This window comes from Tamandua tetradactyla, chromosome 2, assembly GCF_023851605.1.
Source record: "Tamandua tetradactyla isolate mTamTet1 chromosome 2, mTamTet1.pri, whole genome shotgun sequence".
NCBI classification, from domain to species: Eukaryota; Metazoa; Chordata; class Mammalia; order Pilosa; family Myrmecophagidae; genus Tamandua; species Tamandua tetradactyla.
Window position 1 is genome coordinate 91918792 of NC_135328.1, and position 21634 is coordinate 91940425.

The following is a 21634-nucleotide window of genomic DNA, read 5'->3' on the forward strand; positions in this document are numbered from 1 at the left end:
CCAAAGAGTACAGAGTCAGATTCCTAAATTCTCTGTGTTCATTGTTAAGTATCCTTTAAAAGTCACCTTGAGAGGCAGTCACGTAAAGCAAGAAAAGTCAGTCATCACAATGAAAAGGCCCATGGTACTAGCAGGGTTATGCTTCCACACTTAATATAGAATAGGCCATTTTAGTAACTGTATCCAGCATCATTTTAAATGTTAAGTTAAAATATGCTGAGGGCGGGCCGCGGTGGCTCAGCGGGCAAGAGTGCTTGCCTGCGATGCCGGAGGACCCCGGTTCGATTCCCGGCCCCAGCCCATGTAAAAAACAAACAAACAAACAAAATATAATAAAACAAGAAAATGTTTAAAGATGTTTCCCTTTCTTCCTTCCTTCCATCCTTCCTTCCTTCTCTGTCTTTCCTTCCCTTCCTCCCTCTAAAAAAAAAAAAAAAAAAAAAAAAAAATATGCTGAAATAACATATCCCCTCATGTATTAGCTCTTCGCTTTGGCTTTCATTTCCTGTTTTTTTCCTTCATAATTTTATATAATTTGTATGTACTTTTTTTTAAACTACATTGTTTCGTTAGATCCATGTTCCCATTCCAAGTCTAATTTATTGATGTTTTTAAAAAATAAATGACAACAGTAGTTGTGTGATTAAAGTAGTAATGATTATAAGTACACTAAGATCAACTAAAATATTTACTTGATCCAGGCGAGCCTTGGCTTATAGAGGGAGAGTCAATATAGAAATCTTTAATAGTATAAACTTGAGAAAGTGGCAGGTTCTGGAAGTGATCTAAGAAGTCTGATAGGAATTTTAGTTAAACCACATTGCACTGTACTATACCTTAGGGACAAAACCCCACTTACCATAAGTCATTCCAAAAGTTGTTTTGCAGTCACCTGAGCCTGAAGCCTCTTGTCTCCGTAATGCTGTCATCTACCCCAGTTATTCATACTCATTTATTCAACAAGGATTTACTTGCTCAGCATTGTACTGATGCTGATGAGCGTAACAAACAAGGCTGAAGGAATAACATGGTATAGAAGGCTCTTGTAGTTTTAGCTTGGAGACAACTGAATGAGAAAATTCTATAGTTAAAAGTATTATCTGAAGGACTGCTAGAAAATCGGAAGTGTGTGTTTATATAATATCAACATCATTCTTAAAAGTAATTGTCAACATAAATTCAAAGCGTCTACCAGAGACATAAATTAATTCCACACATTTATTGAGAAGCATAGCTTTCTTTATCAAGAACCAAAATTGTAGTGTTGTAGGGACAACACAGATGTAAGGTCGCATTCCTTTCTGCAGTACGAAAAGTAATAAAAGCATATAACAAGTTAAAAGTAAATGTCAGAGGAATAAAGAACCATGAGAGTTAGCAGGGAGGTGTCAGAGATGGTTTCATGTAGGAGGTGGCATTTGTGCTGGGGTGAATAATATGTAGAACTGGGCCTGCAAAGAAAAGCACAGGGAGCATATGAAGAACAGTAATATATTGTATGGATTAAGACTGATGAGAAATGATTAGAAAAATAAGTTGGGCTGATTGATAAGAGGACTTGAAAAATATTCTGAGAGCAACTGAGGAGCTATTGAGGTTTTGAAGCAAAGACAATAAAATTCATATGTTTATTCATAGGAATAAAATTCAATTCTTACATACCTTGCAGGATGGCTGTGTGGATTGTGTGAAATAATGTAATATATTTGGTCCAATGCCTGCCACATAGTATGTGCTTAATACATACTATTAATGTAAATGCTGCTACCATTACTTACCTGCCTTGAGATAGAGAAGACAATTAGGATATTACTGGGTAGACCAAGCAGTGGTTTAAAGACCTGATACCTTGCAGTAAAAGTAGCAAGTGAGAGTAAAGAAGGGAAATGGAAGCTGGTTTTTACGTGCCTATGATGTTCTGTGCTGGTGGAATATTTGTCAGTAGTGTAGAGGGAGCCGAACTGCAAGAGTGCTGGTGAAACTATGGTAAAGGAGGGGTGGAGGCAACCAGTACACTTCAAGAACAAATAGAAGTTTGTGGGAAAATATAGTAGAAGTCCTAGAATTACTTGGTTCACTATTTTTCTTTTAGATGACCAGTTGCTGGTTAAGTTACTAATCCCTTCTCATTTTTGTACCCCAGCCAGCATGATGCTGTCAAAATCACTCATGGAGAAGGACATAGATTGAGAAGGATGGAGAAAAAGATTTTTTTTAAAGGGAAAACTTTTTATTTAGACTGCATATAATTTAGAGACATTTAAACAGCTAAGAGTATCACAATTTAAAAGATTAAGAGAAATTACAAAACAAAAAACATGGTCGTGAAATGTTCTCTCGCGTAAATCTGAATCTAGTGCTAAACTAATGAAAATACTGATAGATTTTCTTGGGAGTGTCATTGTTTTGTTTGGAACATTTTGCATTTTTTTAAACAAAAATTTATTGAAGTAAATATTAAGTAACTTTTGCAGATTTCTTATAGAAGCTTGTAGCATATATAAATAAATCTCTCCCTGACATATAAAAATTCAATTATGATGTAAGTAGTAAATAGTTTAATTCAATCTAAATGCAAATACATGGATCTGATTTAGAGGGTTTAATGAATTGGTCTGATATCCATAATTTTATTAAAACCAGCTATATAAGTAAAACACTTATCTTAGGAATTATAATTCTATCAAACTTCAATTTGAGTAAATATAGTATCAATTAAGTAAAAGCAGTTAAAAAGATAAATCTAAATTACTTTTTTTAAAGAGAGACAACACCAATGTCCTGATGTGGTTGTGGATGTTCAGGGATTGACTCCGCTGAAAGCTGAATTAAACTTGCCTGTGGCCCAGATACCTAAGCCCTCACAGCAAAACCCTTCTCAGTCATTGAGGGCCTTAAAGGTCCAGGCCATTCCCAGTATTCTCAGGCCTCTTGCCCATGGCCGCATGGGGAACCAGGGCAACATGGAAAAAGCTGAAATTGAAACACGGCTCCAGCCAATTTTTGTCTTTGTGACCACTTTGTTTTCTTAGCTCAGTTGAGCTTTCTCTCAAGTCTGCAGAGCTGCCAACCAACTTTCTTTAACTTTTATCTTATGGGAAACAATCTGGCTTTGATAGAAGGAACTGATTCTTTCCAATTTTCTCAAAGCCATCTTCCTGTAAGAGTTATGCTTCTGCTATACATAGCTGATGTTTTCCATACACTTTGGCAAGTTTGTTCTGAGTTTCTAAGCCGGAAATCCCCTCCTTGAATGATTTTCTGTAAATTTGCTCTATGTGTTCTTGATATGGTTTGGGCAATATTTTAAAAAGTATTGAACTTTTAAGAAGCTTGAGTTTTTTACTTTTACTTTGAAACTGTTTTCACATTGCAAAGAGCTTGCTGTCATAGAGGATGGTCTGAAGGCAAACTACTGCCTTTCCCTGTGACCCACAAATAAACCCTGTGTTTGGGGCTGTATTCCTAGGGCTGTATCTCCTAGGACAGATGATGAATGAGTGCTGACTCCTTTCTTGTGAGTTCCTACAGAGAAAACATCCTCTAGCAGATGGAGATGTGCTACCACATCCCTTCCCTTACTGTAATGAGTAATGTAAACATTCACTGGAGACAGTCTGTCTAAATTATGTCCATTTTATAGCATCCAGCTCATCTCCTGATGATAATATGTACCCTCACCCCCCACTACAGCATGAGCCAAACAGAACAGCTCCAAGAGTCAGCTAGTGTTTAGTATTTTGAGACCCTCTGATCATGGGAGACCAGTGCCCACTATAAAATGGACCTTGCTCTGTCACTTCTCTATATGAGTAAATGTCTTTCAGTCAATGCTTGTGTGAGTTGTATGTTTGCTTGCGGCCCTGACACCTGCAAAACATGGAACGGATTGGGACCCCAGGGCTGCTGTTCCTGGTGACAGGCATTAGTATGCTCTTGCTACCTGCAATGCAGTGAGATGGAAATGTAGGTCTCTCTCTCTCTGTAATCTATAGTTGAGCACAGCGAGCAGGGTGTCAACTGTTCAACACTTGCTCAATTTGGAGAACATTCACTTGAATTGTAAGTGATGCTTCATTTATTTTCAGCAAAAATAATTTTTAAAAATAGTCCTTGTTTTTCTCCTTCCAGCCTTTTTAAGGAAACATTTAATAACCACAATGAGTTGAATTTGTTTTTTTTCAAATTGACTTCTAACAGTCTAAAGGTTCTCAATTTTCTGGCTTATTCTTTATGTCTAATTTAGAGTTGCCATCATTCATGTATTCTCTAAAGAGAGCAGGCAAAGGTGTCATCTTCATTATGGTTTCAGAGATTTTTAATTGGCTCTCCTTATTTTCAACCAACTTCATTCATGTGTTTGAGTTGCCAACTACTTTTTTCTGTTGCTCATTGCCAGCACTTTTTCATTCATTTTGCAGCTTCTTGGGAGAGCAGCTTGAAGCGTTCTGAAAAAGTGAATGTTTTCATTCAAATCATTATTTCCCCCTGAAGTTGTACTATGTTTTTCTGAGATGCTTTTAAGATGTTTTTGGTTTCGGTCATAGGATTGAAGGGATTTTGATACTTCTTTGACTGACTTTGTCCTTGAAGTTGAGCATCATTGTTCGATGAAGCGAAAGTTCAGAGGGCCCATTTTCTGTTCTCTTTGGAAAAGGTCCACAATATCCTCCAATGAAGATGTAGACTTTAATTTATTAAGTGCTTCCAAACTCAAAGTTTATAACTTCAGAGGACAGGGCCCCATGCCAGGTAGCTTAAGGACTTCACTCATTCTTCTTGCTTTGGGTTCATTTACCTCTTCTATCTCTAGTTTCTTGAAGTGGGAGTTTAAGTTATTGATTTGAGAATTTTCCTCTTTTGTAATATAAGATTTTACAACTCTAAATTTCCTTCTGGACACTGCATTAGCTGCATTTCACATATTTTAATACATTGTATTTTCATTTTCATTCCATTCAATGTATTTTTTTTTTTTTGTCCCTTGGAACTTCCTTTCAGACATATTGATTATTTAGAAGTATGTTGTTTCATTTTAAGTGTTTGGAAATTTTCTTGTTATCCCTCTGTTACCAGTTTCAAGTTTGGTTTCATTGTCATCAGAGGATACACTCTGCATGAGTTCAGTTCTTTGAAATTTGTTGAGGTTTTTTGGCTCAGGATATAGTTATCTTATTAAGTGTTCCATGGGTGCTTATAAGGAAGATGTATTCTGCTGTTTTGAGGAGAAGTGTTTTATAAATGTCAATTAGCTCCTCTTAGTTAATAGTATTGAGGGGTTCTTCTATATCCTTGCTGATTTTTTCACTAGTTATTCTATCAGTTGTTGAAAGAGGAGCATTGAAGTTTCCAACTTTAATTCCAGGTTTGTCTACTTTTCCTTTCAATTCTATCAGTTTTTTTGCTTTACATATTTTACAGCTCTGTCATGCTATATATACATTTGGGCTGCTAAGTCTTCCTGGTGGATTGACCCTTTAGTTATTATATATTGTCCTTTTTTTGTCCCTGCTAATTGTCTTTGCTCTGAAATCTACTTTATCTGATATTACTATAGTCACTCCTGTTTCTTTTGATAAATGTTTACATCATATATGTATTTCCATCTTTTTACTTTCAAATATATTTGAAAGTAAAAATTATATTTGAAGTGAATTGCTTATAGACAATATATAGTAATGTAATTTAAAAATCTATTCTGTCAATGTCTGATTTTAGTTAATATACTTAGACCATTTACATGTAATATAATTGTTGATAATTTAGGGTTTAAGTCTGCCATTTTATTGTTTATTTTTATTTGCCTTTTTGTATCTGGCTTATTTCACTCAGCATGATAACTTTAAGGTTCATCCATGTTGTCACATGTGTCAGAACTTCATTCCTTTTTTTTAATGCAATTTTATATAGTTATATTCGCGCACCATACAAACCACCTGAAGTACACGATCAATGGCTCACAGTATCATCACATAGTTGCCATACATCCCCATGATCAATTTTAGAACATTTTCATTATTCCAGAAAAAAAAATTAAAAAGAAAACTCAAATCCTTCCATACGTCTTATACTCCCCTACTATTGACCCGTAGTATCGGTGTGGTACAATTGTTACTGTTGATGAAAGAATTTTAAAACATTGCTGTTAACTCCAGTCCATAGTTTGAAATAGGTACATTTTCCCCCATTTACTCCCTCTATTATTAACTCCTTATAATAGTGTCATACACTTGTTACAGTTTATGAAAAACGTTTTTGTATTTGTACAGTTAATCAAAGTCATTGTTCACCACAAGATTCACTATGTTATACATTCCCATGATTTAACCTTCAACATTCCTTCTAGTGACAAACATGACTTTAAACTTCCCCTTTCTACCACATTCACATACCATTCAGTACTGTTAATTATTCTTACAATAACATGATACCATCACCACTATCTGTTTCCAAATATTTAAGTTCAACCTAGTCAAACATTCTGCACATATTAAGCAACCACTCCCTATTCTTTAGCCTCATTCTAAATCCTGGTAACCTATGTTCTATATTTTATGTCTGTGAATTTATATATTGTAATCAGTTCATATCAGTGAGATCATACAGTATTTGTCTTCTTGTTTCTGACTTATTTCACTCAACATAATGTCCTCAAGGTTCATCCTTGTTGTAGTCCTTCTTACTGCTGAATAATATTCCATCATATGTATATACCACATTTTGTTTATCCATTCATCAGTTGATGAACATTTGGGTTGTTCCTATCTTTTGGCATTTGTGAATAATTCTGCTATGAACATTGGTGTGCAAATGTGGGCTCACGTCCCTACATTCCGATCTTCAGGGTGTATCCCGAGTAGTGGGATTGCCAGATTGTAATGTAACTCTATACTTTGCTTCCTGAGGGAATGCCAAGCCATCCTCCTCAGTGGCTATACCATTATACATTCCAGCAGGGAATAAGTGTTTCAATTTCTCCACATCCTCTCCAATATTTGTAGTTTCCTGTTTGTTTAATAGTGGTCATTCTAATAAGTGTGAAATGATATATCATTGTGCTTTTGATTTGTATTTCCCTAATAGCTAGTGAGGCTGAGCATCTTTTCATGTACTTTTTAACCATTTGTATTTCTTCTTTGGAAAAATATCCACTCATGTCTTTTGCCCAGTTTTTAATTGGGTTGTCTCTCTTTTTATGGCCGAGTTGTAGAATTTGTTTGTATAATCTGGATATAAAACACTTAACAAATAAGTAGCTTTTAAATATTTTTTCTCACTGAGTCAATTGCCTTTTCACCCTTTTGACAAAACATTTTGTCAAAGCACCGAAGTATTCAATTTTGAGGAGTTCCCATGTATCTATTTTTTTTTTTCTTTCATTGCTTGTGCTTTGGGTATAAAGTCTAAGAAACTGCTTCCTATCACTAAATCTTGAACGCCCTTCCCTACATGTTCTTCTGGGAGTTTTATGGGACTGATTCTTATATTTAGGTCTTTGATTCACTTTGAGTTCATTTTAGTGTAGGGTGTGAGATGGGGGTCCTCTTTGATTCCTTTGGTTATGGATATCCAGTTCTCCCAAAATCATTTATTGAAGAGATTATTATATCCCAATTGAGTGGACTTGGGAGCCTTCAAGATTCATTCATATTAATACATGAATCAGAACATCATTCCTTTTTATTGGCTGAATAATATTTCACTGTATGTACGTACCAAATTTTGTTTATCCATTCTTTGGTTGACATTTGGGTTGATTTCATCTTTTGTGAATTATGAATAATGCCGCTACAAACATAATAGACATTTATTTGTTCAAGTCACGGCTTTCAATTTTGGGGTCTGTATCTAGAAGTGGGATTGCAGGTCATATGGTAATTCTATACTCAACTGGCTGAGGAACTGCAAACTTTCTTCCACATCAGTATACCATTTTACATCCCTACCAACAATAAATGAATGTTCATATTTCTCTCCGTCCTCTCCAACCCTCGTAATTTTCATTTTTTTAAATAGTAGTCATGCTAGTTGGTATGAAATGACATTTAATTACAGTTTTGATTTGCATTTCTATAATAGCTAATGGTGTTGACATCTTTTCATGTGCTCTATGGCCTTTTGCATATCTTCTTTGGAGAAATGTCTATTCAATTCTTTTACTATTTTTAATTTTTTTCGTCTTTTTGTTACGGAGTTGTAGGATTTCTTTATATAGGCTGGACATTAAACCCTTATTGGATATGTGGTTTCCAAATATTTTCTTCCATTGTGTAGATTGTTTTCTTCTTTTTATGATAAAGTCCTTTAATGCACAAGTTTTTAATTTTGATGAGGTTCTATTTATCTCTTTTTTTCTATTGTTGCTTGTGCCTTGAGTGTAAAGTCTAAGAAGCCATTATCTAACCCAAAGTTCTGTGTTTTCCTATGTTTTCTTCTAGGAGTTTTATTGTTCTGGTTCTTATATTTATATTGATCCATTTTGAGTTGATTTTTTTATATGGTGTGAAGTATGGTTCTCATTCTTTTGCAATATTGATCCATTTTGAGTTGATTTTTTTATATGGTGTGAAGTATGGTTCTCATTCTTTTGCAAATGGAAATGCAGTTATCCCAGCACTATTTGTTGAAAAGACTTCATACCCCACTGCATGGACTTGGCACTCTTGTCAATAGTCAGTGACAAGGGTTAATGTGAGGGTTGATTTTTGAGCTCTCAATTCCATCCCATTGGTTTATATATCTGTACTTGTGCCAGTTCCATGCTGTTTTTATTAGTGGCTTTATAATATGATTTCAAATCAGGAAATGTGAGTCTTCCAACTTCGTTCCTCTTTTTCAAGAAAGCTTTAGCTATTTGGGGCCCTTTACTTTTCCACATAAATTTGATGGTTGGCTTTTCCATTTCTACAAAGAAGACTGCTAAAATTTGTATTGGGATTGCATTGAACCTGTAAATTGTTTTGATTACAATTCACAATGATATGTAGACTTCCAATCTGTGAATACAGAATATCTGTTCATTTATTTAGGTCGTCTTTGATATCTTTTGGCAGTGTATTGTAGTTTTCTGTGTACAAGTTATTTACGTCCTTGGTAAGATTTATTCTTACACATTTGATTCTTTTAATTGCTATTGTAAATGGGATTTTTCTTGATTTGCTCTTCAGTTTCTTCATTACAAATGTGTAGAAACAATTGATTTTTGTGTGTTGCTCTTGTACCCCATCACTTTGCTGAATTTGCTTATTAGTTCTATTGCTTTTGTTGTAGATTTTTCAGGATTTTCTGACATAAAATCATGCCATCTACAAATAGAAATTCCACTTTGTACTGGTTTGCTAGCTCCTGGAATGCAATATACCAGAAACAGAATGACTTTTAAAAAGGGGAATTTAATAAGTTGCTAGTTTACAGTTCTAAGGCTGAGAAAATGTTCCAATTAAAACAGGTCTATAGAAATGTCCAATCTAAGACATCCAGGGAAAGATACCTTGGTTCAAGAAGGCCAGTGAAATTCAGGGTTTCTCTCTTGGCTGAAAGGGCACATGGCAAGAAAGGCATCATCTGCTAGTTTTCTCTCCTGGCTTCCTGTTTCATGAAGCTCCCCGCAGGCGTTTTCCCTCTTCATCTCCAAAGGCTCGTGGGCTCTCTGATTCTCATGGCTATGTCATTCTGCTCTGCTCTCTCTGAATCATTTATTCTCCAAAATGTTTCCTCTTTTATAGGACTTCAGAAACTAATCAAGACCCACCCAAGTGGGTGGACATGTTGTCACCTAATCCAGCTTAACAACCACTCGTGATTAAATCACATCTCCAGCGAGATGATCTGATTACAGTTTCAAACATACAGTATTGAATAGGGATTATTCTGCCTTTATGAAATGGAATTTTGATTAAAACATGGCTTTTCTAGGGGACATACATCCTTTCAAACCAACGCACTCTTCTTCCTTTCCAATTTAGTTGGCTTTTATTTTTTTCTATTACCTAAATTCACGGGCTAGAACTTTCAGTACAATATTGAAAAACAGTGGTGACAGTGGGCATCTTTGTCTTGTTCCTGTTCTTACAGGAAATGTTTTTAATCTTTCATATTAAGTATAATGTTAGCTATGGGCTTTTCTTATATGCCCTTTATCATGTGGAAGAAATTTCTTCCTATTCCTAGTATTCTAAGTGTTTTTATCAGAAAGGAGAGCTGGATTTTAGTAAATGCCACTTCTGCATTAATTGAAATCATGATTTTCCCCCTTCATTTTCTTGATGTGGTGTTTGACATTAGTTGATTTTCTTTTGTGGAACTACACTTGTACACCAGGATAAATCCCATTTGGTCATGGTTTATAATTCTTTTAATATGCTGATGGTTTTTTATTTTCTAATATTTTGCTGAGGATTTTTGCATCCATGTTAATAAGGAATACTAGACTATAATTTTATTTTCTTTTGATGTCTTTAATTAGCTTACTATTAACTTGATGTTGGACTCAGAGAATGAGTTAGGAAGTGTACCCTGTTCAGTTTTTTGGAAGAATTTGAGTAGGATTGGAGTTACTTCTTGGAATGTTTCAAAAAGATCACCTGTGAAGCCATCTAGTTCTGGGCTTTTCTTTGTTGAGAGAGTTTTGTTTGCTGACTCAAGCTCATTACTAGTTTTTGGTCTGTTGAGATCTTCTATTTCTTTCTAAGTCAAAGTAGGTAGTTTGTATGTGTTTTGGTTTCCTTGGCTGTTCAAGCCAATGAGAATACAATGGATTAGCTTAAACAATGGAAATTTATTTGCACATGGTTTTGAGATTAGGGAAATGTCCAAATCAAGGCAATGCTTTCTCCCCAAACAACTGGCATTCTGGGGCTGCTTGCTGTTAATGCTTGGTCCTTAGCTTTTCACATGGCAAGGGATATGGCAATGTCCCCTGGTTGCTCCCTTTTCTTCCAGTTTCTGTTGATATTCAGCTTCTGGCAGCTCTCTGCTTTCTCCCTCTGTGTTTTATACTCTATAAAGTACTCCAGTAATAGGATTAACAACCATCCTGACTGAGGTAGGCCACATCTTAACTGAAGTGACCTCATTAAGAGCTCCTCCTTGCACCCACAAGAATAGATTAAGTTTAAGAACATCTTTTTCTGATGTATATATAGCTTCAAGCCATCACAGTGTGTTTCTAGAAATTTGTCCACTTTATTAGGACAAATTAGGTTATCTAAATTTTGGTGTACAGTTGTTCATAGTATCCTCTTAACAATCCTCTTTATTTCTGTGGATTGGTAGTAATGTCCCCCCTCTCATTTCTGATTTTAGGTATTTGTTTCTTCTCTCTTTTTTATCTGTCAGTCTAGCTAAATGCTTGTTAATTTTATTATCTTTTCAAAGAACCAAATTTTGGTTTTGTTTATATTTTTTATTTTTTTTATCCTCTATTTCATTCATCTCCATGCTAATCTTTGTTATTTCCTTCCTTTTGCCTGCTTTGGGTTCAGTTTGCTTTTCTTTTTGTAGGTCCTCCAGTTATGAGGTTAGGTCTCTGATTGAGATCTTTCTTCTTTTTTAACGTATGTAGAACTATAAATTTTCCCCTCAGCATGGCCTTTGCTGCATCCCGTACATTTCAGTATGTTGTGTTGTCCTTCTCATTTGCTTCATATTTTCTAATTTCCCTTTTGATTTCTTCTTTGTTCCATTAGTTACTTAAGAGTACATTGTTTAATTTCCCCATATTTGTTTTTTTTCCATTTCTACCTCTCATTGATTTCTATCTTCATTCCACTATGGTCAGAGAAGATACATTGTATGATTTCTGTATGTTTAAATATATTGAGACTGTTTTATGAGTTAACATATGGTCTATCCTGGAAAAGGACCCATATGAAATAGAGAAGAATATGTATTCTGCTGATGTTGGGTGAAATATTTTACATACGTCTGTTAGGTATACATAGTTTAGGGTATCATTCAAATCTTGTACTTTCTTATTGATCATCTGTCTTGATGTTTTATCCACTATTAGAAAGAGTATATTGAGGTCTCCTACTATGAACATAGAACTGTTTATTTCTCCCAGCAGAGTTATGAATTATATATCCCAAACCATAGGTTTATCATTACTTTTAATGCCTTTTAAATTTTGGAACCTGTAAGAAGGAAGACATGGCATTATGTACCCCAAAATACAATTCAGTGATACTAATACTTACAATTACACAGCTGGTTAACTTTACCAAGGTTTTTTTTTTTCTTTATTCACTGCAGTCTATTGTCTTTTGTCCTCTCCTTTTGGTCTGAAGAACGTCCTTTAACTTGGCTTGTAGGGCAGGTCAAGTGCTGACAGTCTCCCTCAACTTTTGTTTATCTGTGAAGGTCTTAATCTCTTCCACATGTTTAAGTGTTTTTTTATTGTGAAATATAACATACATAGAAAGAAAAAGCTGTAATTTTCAAGGTATGCTTCAACAATTACAGAACAGATTTTAGAGTTTGCTGTGGGTTACCTTTCCACTATTTCAGATTTTTCCTTCTACCTGTTCAAAAATGCTGGGAGGCTAGAAGAAATAGCAATATAGTGATTCAGCAGTCATACTTGTTTGCTAAATCCTATCTTCTCTGTTATAACTCCTCCTCCTTTGATCCTTCTCCCAATCTATAGAGATCTTTAGGCAATGCCCATTCTGACTTTTTCGTGTTTAGAAGGGGTGTTGACTCAAAGATAGGGGAATGTAGTTAGTTGATAATTTCGGAAAAGCTGATCCTTCAGGGTTTCAGGGTTTATCTGGCCTAGGATTAATCTGCCTTAGGAACCCTCCGAAAATTATAGGTTCCAGGAAAGCAAATTTATTCCATGAAACTCTTCTAGAGTCTCAGTTAGAGCCCTAAGTGTTCTTAAGAATTAACAGGAGTGATGTTGGGTTTAGCACACCCTGGCATTTAGCACTATCTAACTGAAGCTTGCATAAGAGTAGCCTCCAGAATGGCCTCTTTGATCTCTCTTAGCTACTGACTCTTGATTTTATTACACTTCTCTTCCCCCTTTTGGTCTGGAAGGCATTGTCAATCCCACAGTGTCAGGGCCAGACTCATCTCCAGGAGCCGTGCTTCACGTTGTCAGGCAGATTTTCACCCCTGAATGCCATGTCCCATGTAGAGGGGTGGGTAATGATTTTCCTTGCAGAGGCCACATGTGAGCAGCAAGAGAGGTTTCCTGGAAGCAATACTTAGGCCTCATTATAGGTAGTCTTAGCTTCTCCATTACAGAGATGTTTTATAATGGCAAACCTCAAGGGCTTGGCATATTTTCTTGTGAGTCTCCAATGATTAAGAGGGTTCCTGGGGTTTCCCAGATAGGAAAGTTTAATAGCTCCATATATTTTTTCCTTTGGACCTTCAAGGAACTCTACCAATACTTTCAAATTATCAGTACACCATAGTCTGAGATGCATCCTGGTATTACATTAAGCTATACAGAATTACAAGGCCTTCTTCCTGTGCTGAACTCCAAGAGTTTGGATTGTTTAAATGAGCTATCCAAACGGGTTGATTTAAATTATGTGTTACAGAAAATTTAGGTTCTAAACATAATAAACCTCTCTACCTTTGGTCTCATACAGTAAGTGAGGGTCTAGAGAACATATACTATCATTTTAACCTGTATTCTGATTTACCTTAGTCCCTACCTTCGTTTTCATCTCTAATTGAGGCCTGGTCTCCTTTTTGGTTACTTTAACTGTTATGGTATATAGCTATGCTATATTTCATGGCTTCAGTACTCCATTTCTGGGTCTTAGGTATCACAGAATTACTCAAACTTCCAGAGAAAAACCAGCTGATACACATATAGCTCAGTGTCTCGGAATTTAGAAATGCACTTACAACTTCAGACTAAGTGGCTGCTATAAGGGCTTACAATCTAGGCTCCAATTTTCTTATAAGTATTTTCTGAATGAGACCTTAGCATATTTGTTCTTTTTTCCTGGTTTATTTTGCACAACACATTGTCCTCAAGATTTATTCAATTTGTTGTACACTTCTCAATGTCCTTTTTTTACCACACCATGTTCCATCATATATATATATAACAGTCTGCCATTCTGCTTCTCAGTCATTGTACCCTTCAGATCCCTCCCTTTTAGTCATAATGGATAATGTCCAAAATAAACAAACCACATCTTACAGTATCCTCACTTCTTACTGCTGCATAATATTCCATCATATGTATATAACACATTTTGTTTATCCACTTTGTCTATTGATGCCAACTTGAATTGTTTCCATCTTTTGGAAATTGTCTATTTGTGTCATTGCTTTCAGTTTTTCTGAGTATATATATGAGTATACTCATATACTCATGCCAGGTCATATGGCAACTTAATATTTAGTTTTCGGAGGAGTTGCCAAACTATTTTCCACAGTGGCTGCACCATTATACATTCCCACCAACAGTGAATAAGTGTTTCAATGTCTCCATATCCTCTCCAACATTGTAGTTTTCTGTTTGTTCAATAGCAGTCATTCTTGTAAGTGTGAGGTGATATCTCATGGTTGTCTTGAATTGCTTTTCCTTTATAGTTAAAGAAAATGAGCATCTCTTCATGTGCTTTTTAACTATTTGTATTTTCTGTTTTGAAAAGTGTCTTTTCATATCCTCTGCCCATTTTATAATTGGATTGTTTGTTATTTTGTTGTTTAGCATTTATCTGATTTGTGGTTTCCAAATATTTTTTCCCATTGAGTTGGCTGTCTCTTTGCCTTTTTGAAAAAGTCCTTTGAGGCACAGCTCTTATCTTAAGGAGTTCCCATTTATGTATTCTTTCTTTCACTGCTTGTGCTTTAGATGTAAAGTTTCAGAAGCCCCCTCCTATTACTAAATCTTGAAGAGGTTCCTCTGCATTTTCTCCTAGAAGTTTTATGGTATTGGCTGTTACATTTAGGTCTTTAAACCATTTTGAACTAATTTTTGTATAGGATGTGAGATAGGGATCCTCTTTCATTCCTATGGCTATTGATATCCAATTCTCCCACACACATTTATTGAAAAGACTATTCTGTCCAAGTTCAGTGGATTTGGGGGCCTTATGAAAGACCAATTGTCCATAGATTTGGTGGTCTGTCTCCATACTCTTGATTCAATTCCATTGGTCAATACATCTGTCTTTGTGCCAGTATCATGCTGTTTTGACCACTGTGCCTTTATAATAAGCTTTAAAGTCATGAAGTATTAGTTCTCCCACTTAGCTCTGTTTTTTTAGGATATCTTTAGTTATTTAGGGTTTCTTTCCCTTCCAAACAAATTTGATAACTAGCTTTTCCAAGTCTTCAAAGTAGATTTTTGGGATTTTAATAGGTATTGCATTATTGCTTGAATCTGTAGATCAAATTTGGGAGAATTGACCTCTTCACAACATTCAACCCTCCTATCTGTGAGCATGGAATGTCTTTCCATCTATTTAGGTCATTTTTATTTCTTTTACCAGTGTTTGTAGTTTCTGTGTACAAGTTCTTGACCTTCTTAGGCTTATTCCTAGATACTTGATTCTTTTGTTTGATATTTTAGATGGAATTTTTTCCTTAATTGTTTCCTCAGGTCATTACTTGTATATATAAATAAACATTACTCATTTTTGTACATTAATATTGTATCCTGCCACTTTTCTGAATTTGTTTATTAGCCTAAGTAGCTTTCTCATAGACTTCTCAGGGTTTCCCAGTATAGGATCATGTCACCTGCAAATGAAGGTTGTACTTCTTCCTTTCTATTTGGATGCCTTTTATTTTTTAATTTTTTAATGTGTCATTGATTTGATTTGCGTCTACGTTCATTAGGGTGATCAGACTGTAATTTTTCTTTCTTATAGTATCTATCTGGTCTTGGTAGTAGAGTGGTGTTAGCTTTATAAAATGCATTAGGTAGCATTCCTTTTTCCTCGATTTTTAGATAGTTTGAGCAGAATTGGTAGCAGTCCTTTTTAAAATGTTTGACAGACAGCTAGGAGAGAGACAGAATAAAAGGCAAAGGTGGCAAAATGTTAAAATTGGCAGAAATGTTACATGGGAGAGTCAGGTATGTTGGAGTTCTCTGCAAAATACATATTATTTTTCCAACTGTCTTATATGTTTGAAATTATTTCAAATTTTGAAAATGCTTAAAAATACAAAAGCTAAGGAAAGTTGACTTTAGATGATGACAATGTTTATCAGTTCATTTATTATAATGAATATACCATACTAGTATAAGATGTGAATAAGGGAAAATGGGCGTGGAATATATGGGAACTCTGTGCTATTGTCTTAACTTTTCTGTAAATGTAAGCTGCTCTTAAAACCACAATCCATTTTAAAAAGCAAAAAAGAAAAGAGATGTTTGACAAAATTTCCTTGTAAAGCTGTCTGGTTCTAGGCTTTTATTTGTGAGAAGATTTTTGATGACTGATTGTATCTTTTTACTTAGAATTGGTTTGTTGAGATCGTCTATTTCTTCCTGAATCAGTGTAATTAGTTTGTGTGTTTCTAGGAATTTGTCCATTTCATCTAAGTTGTCTAGTTTATTGGCATATAGTTCATAGTATTCTCATGATATATTTTTTAATTTCTTCAGGATCCATGGTAACAATCTCACTCTCATTTCTTTTGTTTGTTTTTTTGCATCCTCTCTCTCTTTTTCTTTGTCAGTGTATGTAGGAGTCCATAAATTTTATTGATATTTCTCAAAGAAACAACTTTTGATTTTGTTGATCCTTTCTATTGTTTTCTTGTTCTCCAGTTAATTTTTTTCTGCTTTAATCTTTTATATTTCTCTTCTTTGATTTAATTTGGTGTTGTTTTGTTGTTCTTTCTCTAATTACTCCTGGTGAGCAGTTAAATCCTCAATTTTTGCTCATTCTTGTTTTTTAATACTGGCATTTAGGGCAACAAATTTCCTTCTCAGCATTGCCTTTGTCACATCCCATAAATTCTGATATGTTGTATTCTCATTATCATTTGTCTCTATTTATTGATTTCTCTAGCAATTTCTTCTTTGATTTAGTGATTATTTAGGAGTGTGTTGTTTATTCTTCATATATTTGTGAATACTCTGGTTCTTTGGTGATTACTAATTTCCAGCTTCATTCATTGTAGTCAGAGAAAGTACTTTGGATAATTTCAATTTTATTAAATTTATAAAGACTAATTTTGTGCCCCAGCATATACTCTATCCTCGAAAATATTCCATATGCACTAGAGAAGAATGCATATTCTGGTGTTTGGGGGTATAATAATCTATACATGTCTATTAGGAATAATTCATTCATCACATTGTTTATGTTTTCTATTTCCTTGTTGATCCTCTGTCTGGTTCTATCTATAGTGGAAAGTGACATATTGAAGTCTCCCACTATTATTACTGTAACATCTATAGCTCCCTTCAGTTTTGCCAATGTTTACCTCACGTACTTTGGAGCTCTTTGATTGAGAGCAAAAACATTTATGATTATTATTTACTCTTGGTGAATTGTCCCTTTTATTAATATGTTGTGTAATCCTTGTCTCTTATGACATTTTTACATTTAAAGTCTGCTTTATCTGTTATTATTATAGCTATTCCTGTTTTCTTGTGGTTACAGGCTTGCATAAAACATCTTTTTTCATTCACTTTCAATCTGTTTGTGTCCTTGGGTCTAAGCTGTTTCTCTTGTAAACAGCATATGATGGATCATATATTTTAATCCACTCTGCCAATCTGTAGCTTTTAATTGGTGAGTTTAGTCTGTTAACATTCAAAGTTATTATTTTGAAAGCAGTTCTTTAATCTACCATCTTATCCTTTAGTTTTTATTTATCAGATCTGTATATTGTCTTTGCTCTATCTTTTTATCCTTTAAATTACCCTTACTGGTACTCTTCAATTCTATGCCTTTTCTGTCTTCTTTTTTTCCAGCTGATAGGACTCCCTATATTATTTCTTGAAGGGCAGGTCTCTTGTGACTAGTTCTTTCAGCCTTTGTTTGCCCTTGAAGATTTTAATCTCTCCTTCAATTTTGAAGGACAACTTTACTGGATAAACAATTCTTGGCTGGAAGCCTTTCTCATTTAGCACCTTAACTATGTAATACCACTGCTTTCTTGCCTCCATGGTGCCTGTTGAGTAGTCTGAACTCAGTCTTACATATTTTCCCTTGTATGTAGTAGCTTGCTTTTCTTGTGCAGCATTCCGGACTTTCTGTATCTCTTCAGCATTTGACAGTTTGATTAGTATGTGGCTTGGAATTGGCCTATTTGGATTTCTTATTTGTGGTGTTCATTGGGCCCCTTTGATTGCATATTTATGTCTCTTATAACATTTGAGAAGTTTTTCCCAATTATGTCTTCAACTAACCTTCCCAGCCCTTTATTCTTCTCTTCTTCTGAATCACTAATGATTATTTTTCAGTGCCTCTTATTGTCCATCATTTCCCCAAGATCCAGTTCCATTTTTTCCATCTTTCTTGCCATTTGTTCTTTTTTGTGCTCTAGTTCAATTGTTCTGGCTTCTAGTTCACTCAGTCTTCCTTTGGCTTCTTTGAATCTGCTATTGTGTGTCTCTAGTATATTTCTAAATTGGTCTACTGTATCTTTCATTTCTGTGATATCTGCTATTTTTCTATTTAATCTTTCTAATTCTTCTTTATGCTCTTCAATATTTTCCTGATATCCTTTATTTCTTTATAAGTATCCTTAAGTAGTTTTTCCATATTCTTTGTCCCCTCCAGTATTTTGATTTGGTCATTTGGCTGGGTAATTTCTGCTTGGATCTTCCCATGCTTTATGATTTTCTCTTGTGTTTGGATCACTTCTTTATCTTAATAAAGTTATTTTGCAATTTGATTTCGATTCACTTATCTAAAGTTTTCTATTTACTTGATTTTGTGTTGAAGGTTCCCTTTCACACTTGGTTTTTCAGTAATTCCCCACCAAACGAAAGCCCAAATCTCATGTTGGGGGTATGATTCTATTTTCAGGTCTAGTAAAAGCTAGGCAGGGGTGCATAGGTAGTTTTAGAATGCCTGTCTACCACACAGGGGACCTGGGCTCAATTCCTGGACCATGCTCCCCCCAAGATATAAAGAAAATCATCATCATAATAATAATAGAAAAAATAAATAAGAATATAAACACACCTCAACAATACTAGGCTTCAAAGTCAGAAGAAGACTTCCCAAGATATATTGGGAATGAACTCAGACTGATACCCACAGAAGGGAGGAAAAAAATAATGATAAATTAATAAAATTTAAAAATAAATAAGAATATAAATATACAAAATATACATAAATAAAATTAAAAATAATGCTAATAATAAAAATATATAGAAAATATCCATATTTTTTAAAGGCAGAGTTTGCCAGACTGCACTTACCACTTATTCCCAGCAGGTGGCAGACATGAGGCACCTCTTCCCCTCAATCTTGCCCCTTCCTGTCTGCAGTGGTGTGCTGCGGGTATGGAGTGTGTAGTAGGGGGGTGCCCCCAGCGACTGAACAGGGGAGCTGTCAGCAGTGCCCAGGAAAGCAATTAAGCCACAGGACTTGGCACCCTGTGGAGCCACTGCTCACTATGCAGGATGGCTATTTGGAACACCCACCCAGACAACCATTCACAGCACCCAGGGGTGCAGCTTTTCACGGCAGACAGCAAGGCATACCTCCTGGCTCCCCATGGGTACTGTGGGCTGCCGAGCAGCTTGGGGAGGTTTCCTTAACCTTATAAATATCCTTAAGTAGAAATATACTACTTTCTATAAGTAGAAATATACTTAAGGATATTTATAAAGAAATAAAGGATATCAGGAAGACATTGAAGAGCATAAAGAAGAATTAGAAAGTCTAAATAGAAAAATAGCAGATATCACAGAAATGAAAGATACAGTAGACCAATTTAGAAATATCCTAGAGACACACAATAGCAGATTCAAAGCTGTGGCAGGCTTCCCTTGTATATGCCCTTCCCCATGCTGCAGCACACCCTCTGTTGGGATCACAGCTGATCAGACCCACCCGCGGCCGGATCCCCTCCCCTCTGTTTCCCCAAGAAATCCTGGAGCATGTCTATTTACTTAGGTGGGATTGTAATGATGTGCGAATACAACTGTTTAAAAATGAACAAAGAGAAACAAGTGCTAGAGAAAATGTGGAGGAAGAGATGTACCTATTCACTGCTGATAAAGAAACAGAGAGGTGCAGCCCCTTGGAGGGCAGTGTGGTGGTTCCACAGGAGGCTAGGAGTGGGGTTGCCGTTATCATTCTGCAACTCCACTGCATAGTATATACCTGGAGGAACTGAGTGTGGGGACAAATGGGCATTACACATTGTTTATGGTGACAGTGTTTGCAATTCACAATGGATGGAGGTGGCCTAAGGGTACAACTGAGGAGTGGAAGCAGGATTGTGGTTTACACATACAATGGACTACTGAGCAGCTGCCAGAAGGAATGAAGTTGTAAGGTATGCAACTAAGTGAATGAACCGTAAGGACAATATGTTAAATGAAATATCAGAAACCAAAATCCAAATATTATCAGGCCTCACTCATATGGACTAACTATAATATAAAAACTTAGTGAACAGAAGTCGAGAGCATGGGTTATCAAGTTGAAACTTATTGTAAATGATTCTCAATTGTAAGCTCTTACACCAGTCACATATATTCAGGAGTTGTAACTGTTATTTCTAAATTTTGGAATACTTAGCTGTTTGTATATAGCCTGGTTGTTCCCAGAAACTTTGGGTATTTGTGTGACACCTGAGACTCGGAGTTACAGCTCTGAAGCTATGAAAGTCAGCAGTACTCCATACAGGAACTGTTTAAAGGTTGAAAAGGCATCAGACTTTGACTAGAGAAATTAATTAAACTGGTCTGGATAGGGCTGGGGTAGATCAGAATACTGGGTAAAAGATGATGCTGTCCATATCTTAAAATTTCAACTTATTTGCAAGACCGAAGGGAAAGATGTTTAGTTGATATGAAATTTATATTTTGGGTATTTTAACTTGTATGGTCAGTTTAGTTGAATACCATAAGTACATGGAATCTTGAATAGGGCATGAGATCTTGATGGTTTGTCCAGGTTAGTGTGATGCCCTGATAGATCCCAGAGTACTTTGGCAGTAAATAAAGAAGTATTTGCAAAGTCCGCTTGACGGATTGGGGAGAAAGGAGGAAATATTCAACTTCCTCATTTGGAGAATTCCTGAAATTCTCCCAAGCAGTGGGGAAACCCATTCAATAGGCTGAACCCTCGATCTTGGGGGTTGCCTCTATGAAACTTATTCCTGCAAAGGACAGGCTAAGCCTACTTAAAATTATGCCCAAGAGTCACTCCCAGAGAACCTCTTTTGTTGCTCAGATGTGGCCTCTCTCTCTAAGCCAAGTTGGCAAGTGAACTCACTGCCCTCTCCCCTACATGGTACATGACTCCCAGGGGAGTAAATCTCCCTAGCAGTATGGAACAGTATCCTGGCATTTGCTGGGACCTGACATCATGGGATTGAGAAAGCCTTCTTGACCAAAAGGGGAAAGAGAGAAACAAGACAAAATAAAGTGTCAGTGACTGAGAGATTTCAAACAGTCAAGAGTTACCCTGGAAGTTATTCTTACAGTCAAGAGTTACCCTGGAAGTTATTCTTA